Source organism: Heptranchias perlo, chromosome 20 (assembly GCF_035084215.1).
Source record: "Heptranchias perlo isolate sHepPer1 chromosome 20, sHepPer1.hap1, whole genome shotgun sequence".
Lineage (NCBI taxonomy): Eukaryota > Metazoa > Chordata > Chondrichthyes > Hexanchiformes > Hexanchidae > Heptranchias > Heptranchias perlo.
Genome location: NC_090344.1, coordinates 5,448,033 through 5,456,079, shown reverse-complemented (window position 1 = coordinate 5,456,079; position 8,047 = coordinate 5,448,033). Strand labels below are relative to the sequence as shown.

The following is an 8,047-nucleotide window of genomic DNA, read 5'->3' as shown; positions in this document are numbered from 1 at the left end:
ACAGTCTGTAAAATGATGACATTTCATCACATGCAAAGCACAAAAAGCAAAGATTTCAACCACTCGCTGTGTAAAGAAGTTTTTTACTCATGTCACCTTTGGTTCTTTTGCCAATCACCTTAAATCTATGCCTTTTGGTTCATGTCCCTTCCGTCAATGGGGACAGTTTCACTCTATCTACTCTGTCTAGGCCTTTCATGATTTTGAATATCTCTATCAAATCTCCTCTCAGCCTTCTCAGTTCCAAGGAGAACAATCCCAATTTCTTCAGTCCATCCATGTCATTTAAGTCCCTCATCCCTGGAATCATTCTGGTAAATCTCCTCTGCACCCTCTCAAGGCCTTCACATCCTTCCAAAAGTGCACTGCCCAGAACTGGACCCAATATTCCATTTGTGGCCGAAATAGTGCTTTATAAAGGTTCATCATGACTTCCTTGTTTTTGTACTCCATGCCCCTCTTTATAAAGCCCAGGACCCCGTCTGCTTTTTAAACCACTTTTTCAACCTGCCCTGCCACTTTCAACGATTTGTGCACATATACCCCCAGATCGCTCTGTTCCTCTAACCCTTTTAGAATTGTGCCCTCTAGTTTATATTGCCTCTCCTCGTTTTTCCCACCGAAATGCATCACCTCGCATTGTTCAGTGTCAAACTTCATCTGCCACGTGTCCGTTCATGCCAACAGCGTGTCCATATCCTCTTTAAGTCGATCCACCTCACTGTTCTCTACCCTTCCAAGATTTATGTCATCTGCAAATTTTGATATTGTACCCTTTACTCCCAAGTCCAAGTCATTAATATCTATCAAGAAAAGTAGTGGTCCCAGCACCGACCCCTATGGAACACCATTGCCCACCTCCCTCCAGTCCGAAAAACAACCATTCACCACAACTCTCTGTTTCCTGTCATTTAGCCAGTGCTGCATCCATGTTGCTATTGCCCCCTTTATTCCATGGGCTGCAATCTTGATAGCAAGCCTACCACGTGGCATTTTATCAAACGCTTTTTGAAAGTCCATGTACACCACGTCAACTGCATTGACCTCATCTACCCTCTCTGTTACCTTATCAAACAACTCTATCAAGCTGGTTAAACACGATTTGCCTTTAACAAATCCGTGCTGGCATTCCCTAATCAATCCACAGTCGTCCAAGTGACTGTTAATTCTGTCCCAGATTATCATTTCCAAAACTTTCCCCATCACCGAGGTGAAACTGACTGGTCTATACTTGCTGGGTTTAAATGACACCATTTTTTGAACAAGGTTGTAATCTTTGCAATTCTCCAGTCTTCTGTCACCATCCCCATATCTCAGGATGTCTGGAAGATTATTGCGAGCACCTCTGCAATTTCCCCCTTTACTTCCCTCAGCATCCTCGGCTGCATCCCATCCAGACTAGTTGACTTATCTATTTTAAGTACAGCAAGCCGTTCTAGTACCTCTTCTTTCTCATTTTTAGCCCATCCAGTATCTTAACTATATTTTCCTTTATCGAGAATCTGGCAGCATCTTCTTCCTTGGTAAAGACCAATGCGAAGTACTCATTTAGTTCCTCTGCCATGCCCACTGCCTCCATGAGTAGATCTCCTTTATGGTCCCTAATCGTCCCCGCCCCTCCTCTTACTACCCGTTTACTGTTAACATGTATGTAGAAGGCTTTTTGATTCCCTTTTATGTTTTCCACTATTCTTATGCTCTCTCTTTGTCCCTCTTATTTCCTTTTTCACTTCCCCTCTGAACTTTCTCTATTCTCTCTGGTTGGCACTTGTGTTATCAATCTGACACCTGTCATACGCCACTTTTCCCCGCTTCATCTTACTCTCTATCTCTCTTATTATCCAGGGAGCTCTGGCTTTAGTTGCCCGACCTTTCTACCTCGTTGGAATGTACCTTCTCCATACCCGAATCATCAATTTAAAAGCCGCCCACTGTCCAATTATAGTTTCGCCTGACAATCTTTAATTCCAGTCTACTGGGCCAAATCTATTCTCATCCCACTGAAATTGACCCTCCTCCAATTGAGTATTTTTACTTTAGAGTGGACAGAGTCCATTTCCATAGCTATTCTAATCCTTATGATACTGATCGCTGCTCCCTAAATGTTCCCCCACTGACACTTGCTCCAATTGGCCAGACTGATTCCCTTGAACCAAGTCCAGCAATGCCTCCTTCCTCAGTGGGCCAGAAACGTACTGGTCGAGAAAGTTATCCTGAACACATTTCAAAAATTCTTCCCCTTCTTTGCGCCTTATTTTCTGGTTATCCCAATCTATATTAGGATAGTTGAAATCCCCTGTTATCACTACTCTATGGCTTTTGCACCTCTGTGTCAATTCCCTGCAAATTTGCTCCTCTATATCCGCCCCACGAGCTGGTGGCCTATAGAATACACCAAGTAGTGTATTAAGCAGAAGTTAGCAGCAAAAAGTGTTCGTGGTGGGACTGAGAAATGCTTAAACAGTCGGCACCCTGTAAAACAGAGCTCCAAGTGTCGGTTCAAATAAAGTCCTGAACTGACAGAGCGGCAGGCAGATGAGGATTGAATTAAATCCCAATTCACTGAATCTAAACAAGGTTTAAATAAGTGAATCTGTCATGAGTTTGTGTGTGAGCTGAAACTGGATCGTCCCGTTCTGTTAAGAAAGAATGACAGGCGGCTCCCAGACAGGGCTCAGGCCGGGACTGGCAGCTCTCCGCTGGTAACGGCTGGACGAGAGAGTGGGTTTGTTTTCCTTGGAGCAGAGGAGGCTGAGGGGGGACATGATTGAGGTGTACAAAATTATGAGGGGCACAGATAGGATGGATACGAAGGAGCTTTTTCCCTTCGTTGAGGGTTCTATAACAAGGGGACATAGATTCAAGGTAAAAGGCGGGAGGTTTAGAGGGGATTTTAGAAAGAACTTTTTCACCCAGAGGGTGGTTGGAGTCTGGAACTCACTGCCTGAAAGGGTTGTGGAGGCAGGAACCCTCACAACATTCAAGAAGCATTTGGATGAGCACTTGAAATGCCACAGCATACAAGGCTACGGACCAAATACTGGAATATGGGATTAGAGTAGACAGGGCTGATGGCCGGCGCGGACACGATGGGCCGAAGGGCCTCTATCCGTGCTGTATAACTCTTTGACTCTATGACTCTATGGCTCCTGCGCTGTTGCTGCTGCTGCTGCTTCCGCTTCTTCGAGTCCCTGTGGCGGTCGGTACCGATCTCCCTCCAATGGATCCGGCTCTAGCTAGCTCCTGTGGCTCTCGTGGCGCAACGGTAACGCGTCTGACTCCAAATCAGAATGGATGCGTGTTCGAATCACGTCGAGGTCATCTCATTTTCGCAACGTTTCAGTATCACTCTGTTTGATCGCGGGACAGTCTTTCAGGGATGGTCTATTCACTGTATGTAAAATAATATTTATCATAGAATGAACACACCACAGAAGGAGGCCATTCGACCCATCAATACCTTACCTGCCTTTTGTCAGAACAATCCCATTGGTCCCTTTCCCCGTGGCCCTGCATTTTCCCCTTCAAGTATTTATTAAATTCCTTTTTCAAAGCCACGATTGAATCTGCTTCCACCACCCTTTCAGGCAGCGCATTCCAGATCATAACCATTCGCTGCGTAAAAAAAATTTTCCTCATGTCGCCTTTGGTTCTTTTGCAATCACCTCAAATCTGTGTCCTCTGGTTCTTGACACTTCCGCCAATGGGAACAGGTTCTCTTTATTAACTTTAAACCTTTCATGACTTTGAACACTTCGATCAAATCACCTCTGAACCTTCTCTGCTCGAAGGAGAACAACCCCAGCACGGGGTAAATTAGCTCAAATCTATTTATTTCGGCATTAAACAAAACGTGAAAGACCGGTAAGGCGTTGTGCAACCGGAACTCACTGCTTTTAAGGCAATAAATCCAATCGCTGCGTGGGCGCTGGGTTCAAATCATTCTACTGATAGAATTTCTGGCAATGTTTATTTTGACCTGTTCGCAGAAAACCGGATTGTAGTGCGATGGAGCAGAGGATGTGAAAGAAGCTGAAAGTGAAAGTGCAGATCTTAGTTTCATCACGGGGACAGGACACGTTTCCACAGGTAAGGACATCTCACCTTAAGATTCTTTCCAGCAGAGTGGGATAGGTGATCAGAGTGATCGGGCTCTCGCGGCACAATCGGTCAGTGCGCGGCCCTTATATGACAGGACAGGGTCGGGAAATACCGAGGTTGTTAATTCGAGTCTGAGCTAGCTTAAACAATCCTTTTGCTTGTGAACATTTCGACCGGAGTTGAAGGCACAATTGGTGTGTTCCAAAATGCATCTACTCATTTTAATTGCAATGTGGTTCCTCCGAACTACGCTGTTACAACAGCAGATGAGATGTTTAGTATTCCTTGTTTACAGGAGGGAGGCTGCGATTTTGGAGACGCAAACTATGATTTTGATCCATCCACAAATCGTGGGATTTAACTGGAGCTTGAAACCAGCGCCTTTGACCGCTCAGCCAGGATACTTTCCATCCTACACTTCAGGAGCCAGTTTTACAGGAAAAGAATGACTGCAAGCAAGAATTCTACCCCTCAAGCACCAATGCCCGCACGGCAGCAGGATGCATGTCGTCAGTTAGAAACCTGTCTGAAGGAACGTGCAGTCTGACAGAGCCGGAAGTCCAGCAAATTGACTTTCGGTCTGAGCCGATGTTGAGTCTCCTTCTTGAGAGAGTTTCGCCAATCCAGCTCAGAGTGGTTTAAGAATCATGAATTCGGGTGTGACTGGAGCCACTTGTATAAGATGAAGTGTCGGGGGCAGTTTCACCTCCTTGATGGACATTAATGATCCTGTTGCGGTTTTGCTGCAAAATTTCACTTCCCAGCTCCCGGTCCCTGAACTAAAATCTAACTCTGGTGGGACTCGAACCCACAACCTTTGAATATCTCCTCCAACCACTAAGTAGAAGTCCAACACGCTATCCATTGCGCCACAGAGTTAGTGATGCAATGTGAAAGAGAGCAGGGATACTGTGCTGTGGTTGAGGCCGTCTGACTGCTGCTGCTTCCGCCTCTCACATTCCGAGAGCCGCGGCGGCAGTCTGCACCGATCGCCCTCCAATGGACCCTGCTCCAGCCGCTCACTTGCGGGCCTGGTACAAGAACAGTCGCGTCTGACTCCAGGTCAGAAGGCTGCGTGTTTTGAACCAGGTTGAAATCACAGCATTTTCACCGTGGCTCAGGGTCCTGCCGACTGATTTTAGATCGGGACAGTGTTTTAGGGATGGAATGTTCAGTGTTTGTGCAACAATATCAAAATTAAATTTGATGCATTAATGAGCTTTTTTTTCTGTTACTTTCTATTCACACCCTCTCCAGTTTTATGTAGAAACAGTTAACAATGTTTAAGGGATGTGGTGTGCAGTGTTTGTGGAATCAGTGTGATTAAATTTGATACTTTCATCTGTTCCATCTCTAACCCAGACCCTTATCATTAGATTTGTAGCTTCACCATGTTTAAAATAGGTTACTCAGTGATAGAAATAAATCAGTAACAACCCCGAAACCTCAGTGGGTATATTTGATCCAATGCTTTGTGATGGTCGCGATTTCCATTCAAATTTTCAATCGGCAAATCCCAAAGGGTGTTTAGGGTTTGATAAACTAATTTAAGTACTTGATTGGTTCCTGGAAATGATCCAATGGGGATTTCCTTACCCGTACAGATATAGAAATAAATACATTCCATCATTTCACAAATGACAGTTGCGTAAATAAATATATCGCGATATCCAACATGGAAAGTCAGCTCTTCATGTTCTTAAACAAATTTCTTCATTTTATTTTATTAATCCACTTCCGTTTCAATGTAGAACATATATTCAGAGCATCTCGCTAAACTTAAAGAATGGTAGAACAATTGCAGATTTTACAAACACATAACACGCTATCGTATAAGTAAGATTAAGGCCTACTTTGTGAAAATTTTTATTCTAATTGTCTTTATGATGGTACGAAAAATATTTCTCGATGTCCGTCCCCAAATTAACGGAGAAACTAAGATGAAAATCGAAAGGATTTTACAAAAACTATTTGGAGCGATTTGATCGGTTCCACTTCTCCTTTCTTTAATTGTTACCTTTTGCTAATTGTTCATCTTGATCCGTTTGCTTCATTTTTTCTCAGTCATTTATGGTGAATTTTCTATCTGTTAACGGTCTTAAATATTTGATTTGTTTGTTCCCTTCCTCTTGACTTGTGATTTGTTGATCTTCAGGTGAACGTCTGAAGCAGAAATTTGGTTATATTCAGGCGTGACTCTGCAGTGTGAGACCGAGAGGTGATGCCGGATGTGTGACCGAGAGAACAACTGCTGGAGGCAGAACTGTCCGTAACCTAACATACCCCGTGTGGCATTGCTCATGGTCGGTCGGGTGACAATGTTTAAGATTGACTGAAGGGCTATGTATACAACACACAACGGATTTTACTGCTGCTTTAACTCCACAAAGTATAATCACCATAAATGCCCAAAGTCTCAGATCAGTTGGAATTGAATTACTGTTGGTGAGGGGAGTTTGTACATTGGAAGGAGTTTATACATTTGCAGCTCCAGGTAAACCTGCAAACCTCTCTCGCCTGTAGGTGACGTCACCATGAGGTGTCCACCTTCCTTTTTGCTTCTGGACTTCTGAAGTGTGATTGAACCTTACCAAAAGTTTCCTATAATTAGTAAGGAAGGAAGGGATCAGTGTAAATGTGAGATATAAACGTGGATGTTTCACTGGGTAACCATGGGAACCAGATACATTGCTCATTCCAGTTATTTGTCCAGTTGGAAACAGAAATCATTCTCTTCAACTGTACTCGCCCGAAGGAAAAGGAAACAAACAAAACTGCTCAGTTCTTTGTTTTAGCTTCTTCTGCTGGTTTACATTCACTCACCGAGAAAGTGACAGAGAGACTGAGAGACTGGATTGGCTTTTTCACTTTGTAATCGATTAAACTTCGTACTTATTGTAAGAGACGGTTCCATCCCAATTGTCATGCACCTGACATTCTCATTAATACTAAGATGTGTTCAAAATGAGTTTCTGCTAATTTTACAAATGCTGAACAGCGAAAACTGCTCTGAAACGAGTATCGCTTCGTAACTTTTAATGGAGATTGGTTGCTGGTTGTAACTAAAGTAGTTTGTAAAATCAGCCCTCTGGAACAGTATCCTCGAAACGTGTTTCGGACACATTGTATGAGAGTTCCGTCTGCACAATGAAGGAACACTTCCGCACTGCAGTTCTGGAATCCTTTCCTTGTTGACTCCGAAACTAATACAAATATTATTTTGTTAAAGATCATTTTGTTGCTTAACTCACAAATTGGGTAAATGTCACATCGGAGGCTTAAGACAATAAAGGACCCGACGAAACAGGCACTTTGAGCAGCGAAGCCACGGAGCCAAATCAAGCTGCAAAATCACCATCTCCTCTCACTGATACCTGTCAGATACTCGCCACTGTGTGTTGGAGTTTGAGGCCGTTTGGTTCATTTCGATTTCGCTTGCACATCTCGCTGTTTTTATCTGTCAACCTGTCGGTTGATTCTGAATGAAAAGTGAAATAAAATACATCAACTCCCATGACTTGGGCCAGTGACGCAATGGATAACGCGTCTGACTACGGATCAGAAGATTGTAGGTTCGACTCCTACCTGGTTCGGGTTTGTGCAATTTTATCTCTGACACTGGGGAACTCAGAATCAAATTTCGTAATAAGATATTGTTTGTGGTGAAGCAGCAAAGAAAACATTCCATCTTGAAAGATTTAGGTTCAATTCCAAAAAGAAACTGTGACCACAACGTTTTCCAACAAGCCGCCTTTTAGTTTGATGTCAGACACACGAACATTGCAGCACGAGGTGGAGACACCGCGCTGAAGATCTTCAGGTGTATCCGGGCCGTTCAGACACTTCGTGTGACACAAGAGCTTTCCAATCCCCGCCAGCTCCTGAACGCCGAGACGTTCGTTGAAAGCAGCATTCACCGACAGGACCGCTGTTCCGCTCCCTTTGC

The 8,047-nt window shown here is 43.9% G+C and overlaps 3 non-coding genes across 3 annotated transcripts; 2 read left to right on the top strand and 1 right to left on the bottom strand.

Moving 5' to 3' along the window:
• The first annotated feature begins 3,247 nt into the window (after positions 1–3,247).
• trnaw-cca (transfer RNA tryptophan (anticodon CCA)) lies at positions 3,248–3,321 on the top strand. The gene has a single exon. It is a non-coding gene; the product is annotated as a tRNA-Trp (tRNA).
• Positions 3,322–4,888: 1,567 nt separating this feature from the next.
• trnar-ucu (transfer RNA arginine (anticodon UCU)) lies at positions 4,889–4,980 on the bottom strand. Its single transcript is given in 2 exon segments — positions 4,889–4,924; positions 4,944–4,980. It is a non-coding gene; the product is annotated as a tRNA-Arg (tRNA).
• A 2,641-nt stretch (positions 4,981–7,621) lies between these two features.
• On the top strand, positions 7,622–7,694 carry trnar-acg (transfer RNA arginine (anticodon ACG)). The gene has a single exon. It is a non-coding gene; the product is annotated as a tRNA-Arg (tRNA).
• The last annotated feature ends 353 nt before the right edge of the window (positions 7,695–8,047 follow it).